Below are 17397 nucleotides of genomic sequence, written 5' to 3' on the forward strand. Positions count from 1 at the left end.
TCCGACGTGGACTTAGTGATATTTCAAGCACGCGTTCCTTCGTGCTGTATTGGAGATATATATATATATATATATATATATATATATATATATATATATATATATATATATATATATATATATATATATATATATATATATATATATATATATATATATATATATATATATATATATATATATATATATATATGTATATATATATATATATATATATATATATATATATATATATATATATATATATATATATATATAAATATATATATATATATATATATATATATATATATATATATATATATATATACACATACATCCACACACACACACACACATATATATAATATAATATAATATAATATAGGCGGCCGACACAGTGAAGTTTATTGGCAGTTTCGACTTGTGGCGGAAATAATCCTCCACATTCCCGATACTTGTATGGGAAACTTGATACATGTAGATAAACAAAAACGAAAACAGTGGCCGGGTGAGTGACACATCTGTAATTTGGTTTTGCTTAGTTAACCGGGATAGCCATGTGTTGTTGCTCTGGCATTTTGGCCGGATGACGGTTTGGGCCTACCAAATAAAAGTCAGGGACGATGAATGGTGCTGAAATTTAGGGAATGGAGAAGCCTCCCTTCCCCCAAAAACATTGTTGGGTGACTGGTAGTCAAGGAATTGGAAATGGATGGATGGGGGTGTTGCACAGGGTGTGAAAGGTTGCATGGTATTAAAGTGGACAAGCACTAAGGGTTTTTATCTCTCTCTCTCTCTCTCTCTCTCTCTCTCTCTCTCTCTCTCTCTCTCTCTCTCCTGCATTACGCCCTAAGGTGATAGCAGTGCAATCTAAAATTTAAAATGAATATTTCATTCTTCAAGAATTTTTTATGTAGCTTTCACTCGAAATTACAGCCACCCCTTGACCTTCCCAAGAAGTGGAATAACAGTCATCGGCTGCTGCATGAAATGTAATATTTTCAGGTCATTGCCAACAAAAAAAAAAGGGGGTATTTTCATGTCTTTATTGTGTGGCAGGATGGGGGAAGTGGCATCTGGTCGCTTTCGGGAAGTCTGTAATAGTTCTAACTTATTCAAGCTCTGTCCCCACTCCAATTACGAGAGGCTAAACACTAGAGTGTCACATGGGTCTTGACGTCATTGTTCTCTCATATTATATTTTGTTACACACACATGCGCGTGCATAAATATTATATTATATATTATATTATATTATACATATACATATGTATATGTGTGTGTGTATATATATATATATATATATATATATATATATATATATATATATATATATATATATATATATATATGAATTTGCAAGGTTATAAAATGTTAAACCTACTACAAAACTAAATTTCGCAGACTGGTCATTATAAAAACCACGTTACTGTAGGCCCGCAGCCTTCCATGTGGAATTCAGACACATATACGACGTCTGCAACAAAATCAGAGCCTGGTTAAAATCGTTCAGAGCTGCTGCTGTTGTTCAGGAAAGAAAAAAAATCACATTTACAAATAAAATCTTTCTCACAAATACTTTCAACGGCTTCACCGAGGGGAAAAAAATCTCCGAAAAATATTCCTCCAACTAGAAATCTGCTTCCTAACTGGAGACTATCGAGTCAACAACAAGAAAAGTGCAGTGGCGTGCAAGTACGAACATGACCTAAACATATGTCCACTGACCACCTTAATCCCACTCTGAAATTTCCTTCACTCCGCCATCAAGAAGTAATCGAGATAACAATAAATCCATATTTCCCGCTGCCTGCAAGCACGCAAGACGATTCGGGAGCAAATGATTGTATTAAAAGCTACTTAAGAAAATTCTTGGACTGCAGATCGCAGGAAAATTGCCGAAAGATAATTCTGGAGGGCCGCACTTACGCTCCTCCGGCTACGGGGTTAAGGGCCCAGAAATAGCTTTATGGCGTCTTCGTGTCCATAAAAGTCTTTGTCCTAAAAATTTTGTCGAAAGGTGCAGAGCCACATCCAAAGGGAGATCGAATCGATTTCTTTTTATGCTCACAGAGGAGGTGAGTTTATAGTTGTTTTTGTGTAGTGCGTTTGCCTTTAACTTCATCGATATATGTATATATATATATATATATATATATATATATATATATATATATATATATATATATATATAAAATCAATACACAGATAAGACAGAATGATGGATTATACACAAACTAAACAAGGGAAAGACACAGGTAATTTTTATTTACCATATGCAAGCTATACAAACCAAGCCTCATGCTAAACCGAGAATGAAGTCCGCGTATGGTGGAGGAGAAACAGGGGTAGGGGAGGGGGGGAGGAATGTGATCGGATAACCTACAGAGAGAAAAAAAAATAGACGTTAATCACGCCTGATTTACCAGTAGCTGGAAGAGTGCAATTTCATTGAGAAAGCGCCGATCGAACAGGCATTTATTGAGAAATACTAGCAACTTAACTACGTACCAAAAGCTATGTGAAAAGGGGAGTTGGCTGCCCCTAAAAATAGCGAATGATCATACGTTAGTAGGATTGGTATAATACTCGCTGTCTCTCTCCCTCTCTCTCTCTTTCTCTCTCTCCCGGTGATTGGCCGAAAAGAGTACGTGAGAGGCGAAGTTGTGTGGGGAGTCGATTACCCAAACAGAATAATAAAAAGGGGTAACAGAAATTAATACAGGACAGAAGTTAACTGTTCGGACGATGGGGCACTGGGGTGTGATTGCCAAAGTGCTTAAGGCTCGAAAGCACACACTCGTCTTCTTACAAGAGACTGTACTTTCTCAGACGGAGACCCAAGATCCACTTCCTCGGTCGTATAATTTACAACAGTCCTCTCGTTCTCGGAGGAAGCGGCTCGTGGGGAAATAAAACAGGTTTGCAAAATATCCTAAAGGGAAGGTCTCGCGACCGCAGCGATCTTCGATAACAAAGCCAGCATATATCATGAGTCTGCGGAGGAAACGATACTGCATTGCCAAACGTATAAATCAATGATCATCAAATGTAAGGGATGGGCCAATATGAAGCTACGGTTGTTATTTGGAGTTGGCCTCAAAGGTATGCTGACTATCCAGTAATGACATGTGATCGCACAGTTTATATAAGGGCCTGGTACTCTACGACATTTCAAGTCCTTGAAAGGGCCTAGAATTAATTAAACTGTGAATTACAATGGAACACAAAATAATAAATTACGTTAAGTTCAACAACAAAAGCGTAGTTTGTAGAGAGGCTCGGAAACCTTAAAGGAACCTCAGACGAGACGACACTATTGCTATAGTTGTTATCATTAATATTATTACTAATCAAAACTATCAAATAATTGCATGGAACACGCCTAGACAGTCGTTAACTTACAAAGCATGCTTCCACAGAACACAATACCCATGTGTGAAGAGAGAAAGCTTAGATGGAAATTCAGCAGTCTAACGTATATTTTCAGCCAAGTGACCTAAAAAAGTTGATCAAAATATAATTCTGAAATCAAATCAATACAGCTAGTCAGATTATGGTGAACACATGAGTGTAAAAATTATGCACAGACATACACACACACACAAAAACATATATATTGTATGTGTATATATATATATATATATATATATATATATATATATATATATATATATATATATATATATATATATACACACACACACACACACACACACACGGTATATATACATACGAGCTATATGTATTTATATATTCCTTATGGTCTACTGCTCAAGATACTTGCTTCAGTGGCGCAATGGATTTTAATCTCAAACAATAAAGGGACTTTATGGGAACTTTCCAGTAAAATCCACTGTACCTCTACCGGTCACAGCTGCGATTCATGCATCAGGTAATTAGTCGACAGCAGCGGGTCACAGCCACTGTGTTGATTGGTATGGGGCTCTCAAACTCTCCCCAAAATACTAGATGAGAAGTGGAAATACAGCAGCTTCTCGAACCACTCCTCTATGTGGAAAAGGTGAACTAATATATACTAATATATATATATATATATATATATATATATATATATATATATATATATATATATATATATATATATATATATATATATATATATATATATATATATATATATATATATATACATATATATATATGTGTGTGTTTTGTGTGTATGTATGTGTGTGTATATATATCCTATTTAGCCTTTAAAAGAACTCGTACAGGGAAAGACACTGACTTGATGTGTTCAGGAAAAACAGTACGAAACAGCAGACACACGGTCGAAAAAGTATTAGCACTTAACGGGAGGAGGAATCCTAACTTCATTCGTGACAGATGTCAGCGCTCCAGTAATAAATCGTATTTTTAACGTCCATCTGGCCCGTATCTTTGCTAGTAAAAACAGCCCAACTACCTTCCATAGAATTTACACATTTGATATATTTCTTTCGAAATACGTGGGTCAAATTTTTACATTACACTTACCTCAAAAGAAATATGTGAAATGCATAAGGGAAAAACAGGACTTGTTAAATGAGCACTGACATTGGTCACAAATGATATTAAGGCTTATCCTCCTGTCAGTTGTATGCTCGTTTGAGCTGTCACCCTGTCATATACAATGCAAATTTCATCTATGATGTATCAGTCTTTTTAGTTTTCTTAATTAAACGCGGGAGCGGTCAGCATTTACATTTAGCTTCATTTTTCCTCGTGGTATCTCCGCATTTATACTCAATGTGTTCCGGTAATCTGAAGCACATACGTACATACATACATATGTAGACTATGTATGTATATATATACATATCCATATATATACATATATAATGTATATATATACAGTATATATATATATATATATATATATATATATATATATATATATATGTATATATGTATATATATATATATATATATATATATATATATATATATATATATATATATATATATATATATATTGCTGCACCAAAATATATCCGCTTGGAATTATCCCACACACAAAAGGAAAGTTCAATACAGCAGGAAATTTTACGCTTCCAATACCATAGCAAGATGAGTATGCCATCTTTACTGATGAAACTAAATCACCCTATTAATATTCATGGTCTTTTTCATTCTTGTACCCAGTTCAACTCGCTCGAATGACAGACTTTTAAATACAAAATCTAAAGGTGAGAGACTTTCTTCAAAAAGTGATTAAAGCTCTCAAGGAACTGTCAGTGGATGTATTAGTAACACTGCAAGCATAAAAATAATTTTTTTATTAACAGCATTATATCCTGCTTCGAAAGATAGAGTAGTATACATGAATAGTTAAGACATATATGAATATATATATATATATATATATATATATATATATATATATATATATATATATATATATATATATATATATATATATATATATATATATATATATATATATATATATTATATATATATATATATATATATATATATATATATATATAAATATATATATATATATATATATATATATATATATATATATATATATATGTAATTTGTGCAGTGTTTGGATACGCTTATGTACCCTATGAACAGCTGTCATTAAATACATTTGCAAAAATTACCTTCAAATCATATACTCAAAAAGTGTGGGGAAGAACAGCTTAGGACAGCACTGTGGTATTTTCTATTTAATTTTATATCTGTACTTTCATTATAACAAACTTTATAGCTTTTCCACATCAATGGCCTTTGTTTTCCAGGGGAGGAGATTATACCGAGAAACGTAATTTTAATAAATATTAAGGAAAACTGTAATAATTATTGGGGTTATTGAGGGATACTACAATAACAACAGGAATTACAGAAGGAAGGACGACAACACGAACAGTTACCATAATAATAATAATAATAATAATAATAATAATAATAATAATAATAATAATAATAATATTTTTGCGATGACTAACACTTGAATATAAATGCTGACAAAGCAAACATGACATTAGCAATCATAATTAATGTACGAACAGAGACAAAAAATAAGCAAAACTTTTAAAATTATTTTTTCCGCTGGCACCTTTTTTCCTTCCAAAAGCGAGAATGAAGACAAAAATCAGATGTGTGGAATACCATACAACTACAGGTATCTTAATGAGTACCCACAAACCCTCTCTCTCTCTCTCTCTCTCTCTCTCTCTCTCTCTCTCTCTCCAGCAACATATTTTCCTCCTCCGTTCTGAAAAGAACTTTTGTGATCATTTACTTACTTCACCGTTCCCTTCCTTTGCCCTTATTACACTTCCTCGATTTCTTTTCTTTTTCTATTTCTTCTCTTTCGTCTAATTCGCCTTCAATTAATTTTTTTCCCTTCCCAAGTCAGCATAATGCTCTCACATCTAACGCATTTCCCTCGAGGTATGAAATTAGCATCCTCAGTATAATTCACTTTTTGCTCCAAATCATCGCCAACTAATTATCTCATTCCGGACTTCATTCTCCTCTCCTTTTTCACTCTACATTTCTTGTTCTAATTCCACCGTCCTCCTACGAGTTTCTACTTGGTTTCCTGTTTCTTGAGGGAATCAAATTTGTATCATATTTGCTCAAACAGTCTATTTAATTTACCGTTAATAGTTTTCCGTCAGTTTGGCTCATGGGGATACAATAGTTATACTTTTCTCCTTAGAAATTGACATAAGACTCCAATGATATGACAAAGAAGCGGTATCAGAGGGCTCAGGGATAGGAAAAATATAGTAAACACATAAAATTAACAAACACTACTGGCTTTTAAATTCATTATTACTTTGGCTAATGCCTAAGATAAGTAAAAAACTTACGAATTCTTTAAGTATTTTCGCTCTCTTCTTCATCACGTTATCTGCTCTTACAACTTCTCTCGGTTTCTCCTCGATATCCCTCGAAGAGTTTCATCCACTACCCTCCCGCGTCCTTGTTTGTCTGAAGGATCGAGGATCTGAAATTAAGGATATATTTGATTACATTTTTTCTCCTTTTGATGTGAAGGGTTGGCGGAAGAAAGATACCAACCCAGTCCACTTTATCAAATTAAGACTCGTCTGCAAATACAACCTTTTTTTTCGGTGGCGGAACGGGAAAGGAGTGAAATTCATGGGAAAATACTTCAGCTAACTTCTAACGTCAACATCTCTCAATGTAGCAGAAATTTTTCTATGGAATTGCCAAGATAAATATAGCTAAGGCTCAAGTCATCAAAGAAAATCCTATTTGCACAAATATATAATAAGCATGCGCATATAAATATAATTACAAGCATGTGACTTGTTTACTTCTAATTAAGAGGAACTTTATCAAAGTTACATTTCGTTTCAGATTCAGCGGATGTAAAACTTTGTTTCCTCAACATTTCATGTTACATCTCGAAGTACACTAAGTATATATATGCATGAACTTTGATGCACACAAACTGTCGCGGGCAACGCCAATTTATACTATGCATAAATATGACGAACTTAGGTTCCTTTATTCCTTTCTTTCGCAGCTATTTTGAGACTTTCGTTGTCAAGAAAACACCAGGAGACGTGTTTCATATGTATGTATGTAAAGACACACACACACACACACACACACACACACACATATATATATATATATATATATATATATATATATATATATATATATATATATATATTATATACATATAATGACTCTACTGGTCACTTTTTTCCCAGACATATGTGCAATTTCAATGACCACAATGTCCTCTTTAACTTTTCGATATCCTCACACAGTTTCCATACGTCAGTAACTCTAAGTCCAGAACCAGGATGGAAAAACTAATGAAGAAACCCTCACGCCTGTGTTAGATCCTTCGTGTCCTCATGGTTGAGGGTAACCTCACGTTGATATATCGCAGGGTTCAATTCCAACCAAGAGTGTCAGGGTTTCTTCATTTGGATTTAAGGCTTGAACCCAGAAAGTGTAAAGAAACAGAGAAGTGTAAGGGTCATTTTGGCCATTTCACACACATTTATGCGTGCGAGTGTTTTTGTCCACATCTACATATGAATACTCTTAAAAAAATTATATAGACATAAATATATAAATACATATAATTTTATTGCATATATAATCATATGTAGAGTATAATCACTTTAACACGTCGTTTTTATCACACATTACCACAGGTAAAAAAATGAAAGACTGGTGTAGGTCCTGACCGGTTTCAGCTTTATTTCAAAGCCATTGGCGAAGGACTGATACAGTGCGGTAGAAATCAAGGTTTAAATACTACAGAGACAGTTGGCACAAATCACGGGAAAAAAGAGTAGAACAGCATAAAAATCACCATGGGAAAAGAAAAAGATAGCGTATTATAACAATGCAACAAAAAGCCCAAAATGTTTAAATTTTAAGACTTTTTATCATATTTGCATAGTACCCACTCCCTTGACTTTTTCGCCCCTCCCCTTTGACACCTGTCAGTTGTGGATTTGTAGTCTCCAACGGTCTGTATGTTTGTCGTTATCGTCCCCTGAGTATATATCCTGATTTTTACCACTAGCACTAATCAGGTGTGGATTCGTAGTCTAAAACGGTTGTTATGTTTGTCCGTACAGTCTCTATAGTATTTGTGTTGTGATTTCTACCACTATGTATCAGTCCTTGTCAACTGCTTGGCGATAAAGCTGAAACTGGTCAGGATCTACATCCAGTCTCTTATTTTTTCACGTGCGGTGAGATACACACACACACACACACACACACACACACACACACACATATATATATATATATATATATATATATATATATATATATATATATATATATATATATATATAAGAACGTTTTCATTAAACCCCATTATTTCAGAATCTTATGTCCCGTAATACACAACATACATAGATTACACATATATGCACACATACATATATATGTATATATATGTACATATGTACATATATATATATACATATATACTGTATAATGTGCATATTTATGTATGTGTGCATGTATGTGTAATCAATGTATGTCGTGCATTAAGGGACATAAGATTCTGAAATAATGGGGTTTAATGAGAAACGTTCTTATCCTCAATCACTCATAAAATAATAAACGTTTCTTTCACTTCCGTTTAAGAAAGCTGAATGTTGTGCAAAAGATTTTTGGACCGATTGTAAGAACTTAGAGTCACAAGAAAAAGTACTGTTATAATTCTATATACATAATATGTAAAAACTTAAGCATTTAAAAAATTATGTATTAATTAAAACCAGACATTTTTGTTTTGTTGAACCTTTCAGCCTGGTTCAATACCTAACAAATTTACGTTCCATGAAATGTCGTTCGTTTCGTTATTCAATGAGGAGGTCATCTATCAAATAGGCTTATGAGAGTAAAATGATACTGTAATGACAATGGAGTTTGTAGAATCGACGACATACAATGCTGTGACCTTAACACCATCACATGAGGGGGGAAAAAACAAGTGGATGGGAAACAGATGAGGTATTATAAAATTCACTATTTTTTTGGGGAGGGGGCGACCAAAACGATTATTTACTGCATATTACTTTCCACTCTCTATGAACTGTTTATGTGGCGGTCAACTATTTGCTGGAGGTTGAATGGTGGGTATTTTACGGCAACAAAAAAGTTATAAACTTCCCTCTAATGGCGAAATCTCTTTAAAGATCAAAAACTGTTTTCAGATTGACGATTAGATACTGACTATTCGATAAGTTTGCAAATGAAGTACAGAAAATTATACAATCAATAATTCAAGATGTCAACCCTGGGAGACGCGTACACGATCTCTTTCCCAAAAATTTTGATTAATTACCGATTGAACATAGAAAGGAAAAACCTCTGTAAAAACCAAGGTATATGGACCAGACAAGACATCCTACGTTAAATCTAATAAAAAGAGGGGAGGGGGGGATGGCTCTCAAAGGAAAAGGGATAGTGTATTCAGAATTGCTACGACACACACCCACAACTTGAAAATCACTAACAAGATCATTTTATCCAATTTCAATCACTAACAAAAAATTTTTATCCATTTTCAATAACTACAAAGATATTTTTACCAGTTTTCAATCACTAACAAGATATTTCTATCCAATTTCATTCTGTACCTGAAGAGAGCCAGGTAAATACGGCTCATCCATCAAATGAGGCGCACAATTTCCAAAGGCACATTTCATCAATGCCGAAAGTATATCAAATGATGTGTCGACGCGAAGAATTTCAAAGGCCGCGAGATGCACAATCCGCGGCGTCCCCCTCCCTCCCTCCCTTTTTCCAACGCACTTTCCCACGGTCTCGATAAACATCCTGCGAACCCCGCCGTTCCAATCACCCCGCCGAAGAAAGCGTCAGTAATTCAAGCGAAAGGAAACGAGGCTTTGCAGAAATTCGAAATTACCGCAGCTATACTGCAGTCAAAATGGGTCATATCGCGTCACCTAATGTTTTGTGGCCTAAGATATGACCTAATAAAGGTGTGGCAAAGCCGCCGTTAGGCTTAAGAATTTCGTTGGCCATGGCATTCATCAATATATTTTTCTGCTCGTGATTGCTCTTTCCCATGAACTAAATTTCAGTTTTATGCTTTTCAAATTCGTCTTTGAAAATTTCCCTCCTTCAGCCTTACACAATATACTCTCTCTGTTTTATGAGACTGTTCCTATCACGACCATTCTTCACACAGAAGGTAACCTTTTTCAACCTTAATTTAGCTCTTTTCTCCTCAACACTAAAACCGTCGTTTCGATCACGAAATTCCCTTCCCATTTCATTTCAAATCTGTTCAAAAATTATTATTAACGACGCACTTGAAGAAAGTTCAAAGTAATTATACCGGTTCCTTTGAGAATTGTCTTATTTTCGACAAAAAGGAGCTTGAACATTAAAAGAATCATATACATATTGTTCATTTGTTTTTTTATACAAAACTAATATATATATATATATATATATATATATATATATATATATATATATATATATATATATATATATATATATATATATATATATATGCGTGTGTGTGTATGAGATCTACCTTCAGTTACTATTAAAATTAACCTCAAAGCAAGCTATCAATAATTCAAGAACAGATATTAAATAGCAGAAGTCTGAAGCAGGGAAAGCAAATCTTTGAACTATTCACATATACTGGTTAAAGACATTCAAACCATCGAAAAATACACTCATTATACGTGCAAAAATTCATAGCTCAAGCTTAAAATATTCATAATACCTAAACTATGAGCCAAAGGGAACCTCTTTACCCAAGTGCTCATGATCCCAACTCCAAGTGCACTGAAATAAAGCAACCCAATCAACTGATATTGTAGGACCGGAATTTTTTTTTTTTTTTTTTTGTGGGGGGGGAAGAGAACTGGGAGGAGGAGGGTGTAATGGAAACACTGTAGTAACCCAGGTGATCCACGGTAACTTTCGTGCATTTATTTTAGTCTAATTATTTTACCTATATTTCAGTTCTATCTTCCAAATTGTTGAAACCACTGTAGAATGACAATGACAAATACAGATGAGAACTGAACAATGAAAACCTACAGTAGTCATACTTCCCAGTATCATAAAATAAAACTGAACAGCCATCCCCTTAAATTTTATAACTAATTCCAAGATATAATTATAACGGAGTGGGAAGCATAAATATTTCAAAACCCAAAGTCTCGAACAGCATACGTACAATGTTAAATTTAAAGCATGGAAATTATTATTATTATTATTATTATTATTATTATTATTATTCAGAAGATGAACCCTATTCATGTGGAACAAACCCGCAGGGGCCAATTGACTTGAAAATCAATGATCCAAAGTATAAGGTGTTCCAAAGAAAGAAGTAACAGAAGGTAATGGGAAATACAGAGAAGAGATCACATATTAAAAAAGATGAATAAATCAATAAATAAAATAAATAAATCAACAGATAAAAATGTAAATGAATTATTAAAATACTGGGAGAATTATTAATGCCCGTGCATTAATATTTCAGCGTTGTTATAACATTTTCATAATCATGGAGAAGCTAAAAATCAGTAGCTAGTAAGTGCATGTACAAACCAATATAGAATATTTCCTCCCAGTTTCAGATCATAACCTTGTTGATAGAAGGGTCGATTTTCCTAAGCTGCTAAATGAAAATCTCTCTCATATAATATATATATATATATATATATATATATATATATATATATATATATATATATATATATATATATATATAGAGAGAGAGAGAGAGAGAGAGAGAGAGAGAGAGAGAGAGAGAGAGAGAGAGAGAGAGAGATTATATATATACATATATATATATAATACGCATACATATTTATATATGTATATATACAAATATATATATATACATATATATATATATATAATATAATATATATATATATTTATATATATATATATATATATATATATATATATATATATATATAGATAGAGAGAGAGAGAGAGAGAGAGAGAGAGAGAGAGATTTTCATTTAGCAGCTTAGGAAAATCGACCCTTCTATCAACAAGGTACAACATATATATATATATATATATATATATATATATATATATATATATATATATATATATATATATATATATATATATATATATATATATATATATATATATATATATATATATATAATATACAATATACAGTATACAGTACATGTGCACGTGTGTTGACACAATGATAATAACCAAACGCAAGTGAATTCTTTTCGACTGTAAATGACCTCTCACTGCTTAGTTTTTGCATGTTACATACAACATACAGATCTAATGACAAGAAAACCGGGGCAAAAATCAAACTCTCTTGAAGGATGTAAGATCTTGAAATTTTGCGAAAACCTTTTCACGAGAGCGCCAGCCATCATATCACAGATAGACGCACCAAAAAACGTGTACGCACTAAAAAAAAGAATACATGAATGTAAAAAATTCAATATTACACAGTGCTATTGTGCACGGTAATAACAATAACAGTAATGCAATGCCACGACAGACGACAACGAATGTAATGAGGTTCGCTTTAACTCGAGCTCAAGCGATTGCCGCTAATCCAGATCGCTATTCGACAGCATTTTTCCAAGTCATCCAGTGGTGCTAAACGAATGAAAGCGGCGATAATGCCGGTGATTATTGCGATGGCAATTTCAAACATACGAATAACAATGCAAATGAAATATCCTGGGCTCAAGTCTCGATTAAAGGTATTTACGCGCACGCGTACACGAAAGCTACGAGAATCAATGGCAATATCAAAGGTTTGTGAAACATTTCAAATAAGATAGCCTGGTCTCATACCTTGATTAATGCCATTTACGCATGCGTGTACATGGAAGTCATCAGAATCAAGCATAACGTCGACGAATTAAAGTCTTTACTCTTTAAAAGAATCTTCACGTTGCAAACATGTAATAAGCAGTATATATTAGCACATGACTGATAAGATACATGCAAACACAAAAATGATGTTTCTTAGGTTCCTTTAAAAAAAGTATTCAACTGCACCACTTTTAATGGCTTGTTTGTAGTCCATGAAATTCCTTACAGTTAGTAATTGCGCTTATCGTAAGGTAGTTTGATAATTAAAACCCTTGAATAAGAAGGTTATTTATTCCAGAAATAAATACTTCTCCTTTCTGTAAAAGACCAACGTCAGACAGTGTTAAAGAAAAGCTCAAATTGTAAGATCGTACTCCTTTTTATTACGAAAGAAGGCTTTACTGACTGTGAAAAGTCAATTTAAAAAAATGGTCAACATTTCCTTTAACAAGAAATAATAAACTTGTGTTTTGCAGCGATCATCCTGAGAAAATATAAGCTGAGAACCGGAAATCAAGAAAACCAGCATTATCAACAACTTTGAAGCTTCTCAGCCTTATACTCCAAAGGCATTCTGCTGAAATGAAATACTGTTCTTCCAAATACGTTTCTCCCAAAACTATATTATTCTCTAACAGTGTGATCAAATTACCGTGATGACATAAAGGGTCTAAAAATCTGACATGAAGGCTATACGGTAACAGGGAGAGTTATGTTCAAAAAGGCTCGAAATGTTGGTATGTTTCTGAAAACCGTCACAAATTAACTGTTGATGTATTTTACATAACTATACATACTGGTAAACCTGGAACTACAAGACGTCCAAAGTCAAAACGACAGTACCCCGAAGGCACCCAGAAAAGTGGTACTGCCATTTTCAAAACCAGTATGCTTTAGGTCATAGGAGTTTGTCTCCACAACACTACTTCACGGACGGAGATTGCAATTCTGGTGTTACCCAGCTGAAACAGGGTGTGAACTTACATGTGGCGCAAGCACTAGCACTATATTAACACCAATATGGAAAAGTACCGAAAGCACTGAGTCAATTCTTCTCACAAAACTTCAATATACTTGGTGTGCTGGTTTCTAAATTTTGTGTCGTAACAGTCAATTTAGCGCAACTAATGAAACCAAAATACATGAGGGAATATAGGGAATTTCAGCATCGGGGAGAAAACACACATATGCGTTATAAAAATATACGTAAGAGCATAAAATAAAATTTATACAGACACACGCACACACACACACACACACACACACACACATATATATATATATATATATATATATATATATATATATATATATATATAATCACGTCCTTTAATATCAATTCACTCTACACTCGGAAGTAATATATTTTCATATATGTTAATTTTAGATGATAATAAGTCCACCGTCCCGTATCACCAGCGACGGACGAGAATCAGGACTACAGTGACACACTAACCAGTGGCCGACTGGTTGGTGTGTCACATTCATCCCCACATATATTATCATCTAAAAATAACATATATGAAAATATATACTTTTGATAGAGTATTGATATTAAAACGTTTGTAGCTTTCTGATTGTATATAATCACGGTGATGTGAAAAATATATATATATATATATATATATATATATATATATATATATATATATATATATATATATATATATATATATATATCAAAGCTTCTGCCTTTGTAATTCCAAAACAGGCCAGCACATTACTACGAAGGGAGATATAATAATTTAATAAATTATCATATGAAAAGATTTCACGAGTGGAAGCAAGAATGAAATACAGCTTAACCAGCAAACAGGAAAATTTTCACTGAGAAATTAAACTCAGGCCTGGCCACACTTAATATGATAATAATGACAATAATGTAATACAAGTGTAGGTAGAGTCTGAAATAAAAATAAGACTCATATTCATATGAGATGTTCATCTCATACTCTGAAGATAAATGCGTTGATTTAAAACATACAAGATAATCAAGGATAATGCATATATTACGTAAAAGGGCACAATGCTTGTCAAATCTACAATAAGCATGAAAGAATTTGGAAAAAATATTATAAAAGTGTCACAGTCATTACATATCTTCATTCCATATGCTCATCATGAGACATTTTTTTATTTCACCCCCTTTTATAATACTGCTAACGACCGTACCATCAAGACTGAAAACTGAAGTCTCTTTATTCTATATTATCAAGAAAAAATGGAAATATGGGACATATGCAAGTTTATTTACGATTTAAAAGGATTTATAATGAATTAAAATTTAATATGAAATATACCAAGCATATGAAAGTCACATAGGGAGAAAGAAAGCCTTGGCTCAATAATAACAGACCGATAGAAGCTAAAAAAAATTATGAGGATTTGTGATTTTTATTTCATCACTGCACAGAACAATCACTAAAAATTACTTAATGATTCCAATGTCCATAGTCATTGTGCAATTACGTCTATTTCTTGCCATCAAAAACCTGGTGACCTAAGGATGTGACCCAAAAAGGAGAGAGAGAGAGAGAGAGAGAGAGAGAGAGAGAGAGAGAGAGAGAGAGAGAGAGAGAGAGAGAGAGAGGGGGGTTATACAATATTTTTCATATATATGTGTGTGTATGTGTTTGTATGCAAGTGATGGCGTGTATCCACGTCACTGACAATTCTGTGAGAGCTTGCTGTGAAAGTGGAAAGCCTTTCATCTTGTTCCAAAGAACTGTATCATACACAGATAACTGATGACAATAATGTGAGAGAGAGAGAGAGAGAGAGAGAGAGAGAGAGAGAGAGAGAGAGAGAGATTTTAAATCAATAAAATCATTTAGATTTCCAACTATCCAGTGAGGAAAAACTTATTCATAACTCGTACAAAACACATCATACACTAACCTATCAGGCTTTATTGTTGTAATGAAATCGTAACAATTTCGCTCATGCTGAAAGTTTGAAAGTTTTACAGCCACACATAATTACTTGTCAGATACCAACGACTGCATCACCTCATCATTATTTCTCATTTATTTCCTCGCAAGTCCATTTTTCACGTAGTTTCAGTCAGTTTCACAAAATAAAAATTCTTTTTCAGTAATTTGTTCACTGCAATCATGAGCTTCAAATATCATTCACCAATTCCAAGGATTATTCATTCTTGTCCTCATTTCCATTGGCGCAAAAATGGTACATTTGTTTTGTGAATTGCTGATGCTGCGTTAATGTTAGGATGTCTGTAAAGTTTCAGAGTAAGGTGGAGCGCTCGCACGCTTAACTCTACATATGATCTACAGTATATGAACGAAAAATGGAGCCGTGTAGTATACTTTGGAAAATGTTTCATGATTACCTAAACCTGGATGTCTGTAAAGTTTCAGAGTAAGGTGGAGCGCTCGCACGCTTAACTCTACATATGATCTACAGTATATGAACGAAAAATAGTGACACGTACCGTGTAGTATACTTTGGAAAATGTTTCATGATTACCTAAACCTGGTACCAACAGACCTTAATGCCTAATACATCTTTCTAGCATCATCCTCACGTTATGTAATTCAATAAAGGTTTGTTCGTAATCGCTTGAGGAGAGTTCTGCATTACGCAATACTAAAGGCGCCATAAAATCACAGAAGTTTTACATAATAAAAAGAAAAGGAAAACACCCAAGGAATAGCATGACCGGATTTCCGTTACGCTACACATTAAACAAATAAACAGTAATTTTTGAGCAATTAGGTCTTCAGAGAATTTTAACATTTTAGCAGCACTGGGAAAATTCTTAATACCCATGAAGCTAAGTTGACACTGTACTGAATGAGGTAACCTCCCCTCCACTTCTCTCTCTTTCTTTCTATTTATCCTCTCTACCCCTTTCTATTTATCTATCTTTATCTTGCTGTCTTTTTAGCGATACAACACATTTTATGCCGGCATCCCCTGAGCTTAATCTGAACGAATCCAAATTCCCAAAGGTTAGATCCAGACTTTCAAGTTATGACTTTTGACATTTAAGAGCATGATTATTCTTAGGAAACTCGGCTCTTCTAATGTGCAGTACGAACCTTAAATGTC

At 33.5% G+C, this 17397-nt stretch overlaps 1 protein-coding gene and 1 long non-coding RNA gene across 2 annotated transcripts in view; one reads left to right on the top strand and one right to left on the bottom strand.

The window, feature by feature from the left end:
* Positions 1-17397, bottom strand: part of LOC136833144 (uncharacterized) — a 689668-nt gene that overhangs the window by 298352 nt on the left and 373919 nt on the right. Inside the window, exon 3 of the long non-coding RNA XR_010851369.1 lies at positions 6816-6952. This is a non-coding gene — a long non-coding RNA (uncharacterized lncRNA). The remainder of the gene's footprint in view (positions 1-6815; positions 6953-17397) is intronic.
* The window catches only part of LOC136833143 (uncharacterized), a 492490-nt gene that overhangs the window by 143613 nt on the left and 331480 nt on the right, over positions 1-17397 (top strand). The gene's annotated exons all lie outside the window — the stretch shown is intronic.

This window comes from Macrobrachium rosenbergii, chromosome 51 (assembly GCF_040412425.1).
Source record: "Macrobrachium rosenbergii isolate ZJJX-2024 chromosome 51, ASM4041242v1, whole genome shotgun sequence".
NCBI classification, from domain to species: domain Eukaryota; kingdom Metazoa; phylum Arthropoda; class Malacostraca; order Decapoda; family Palaemonidae; genus Macrobrachium; species Macrobrachium rosenbergii.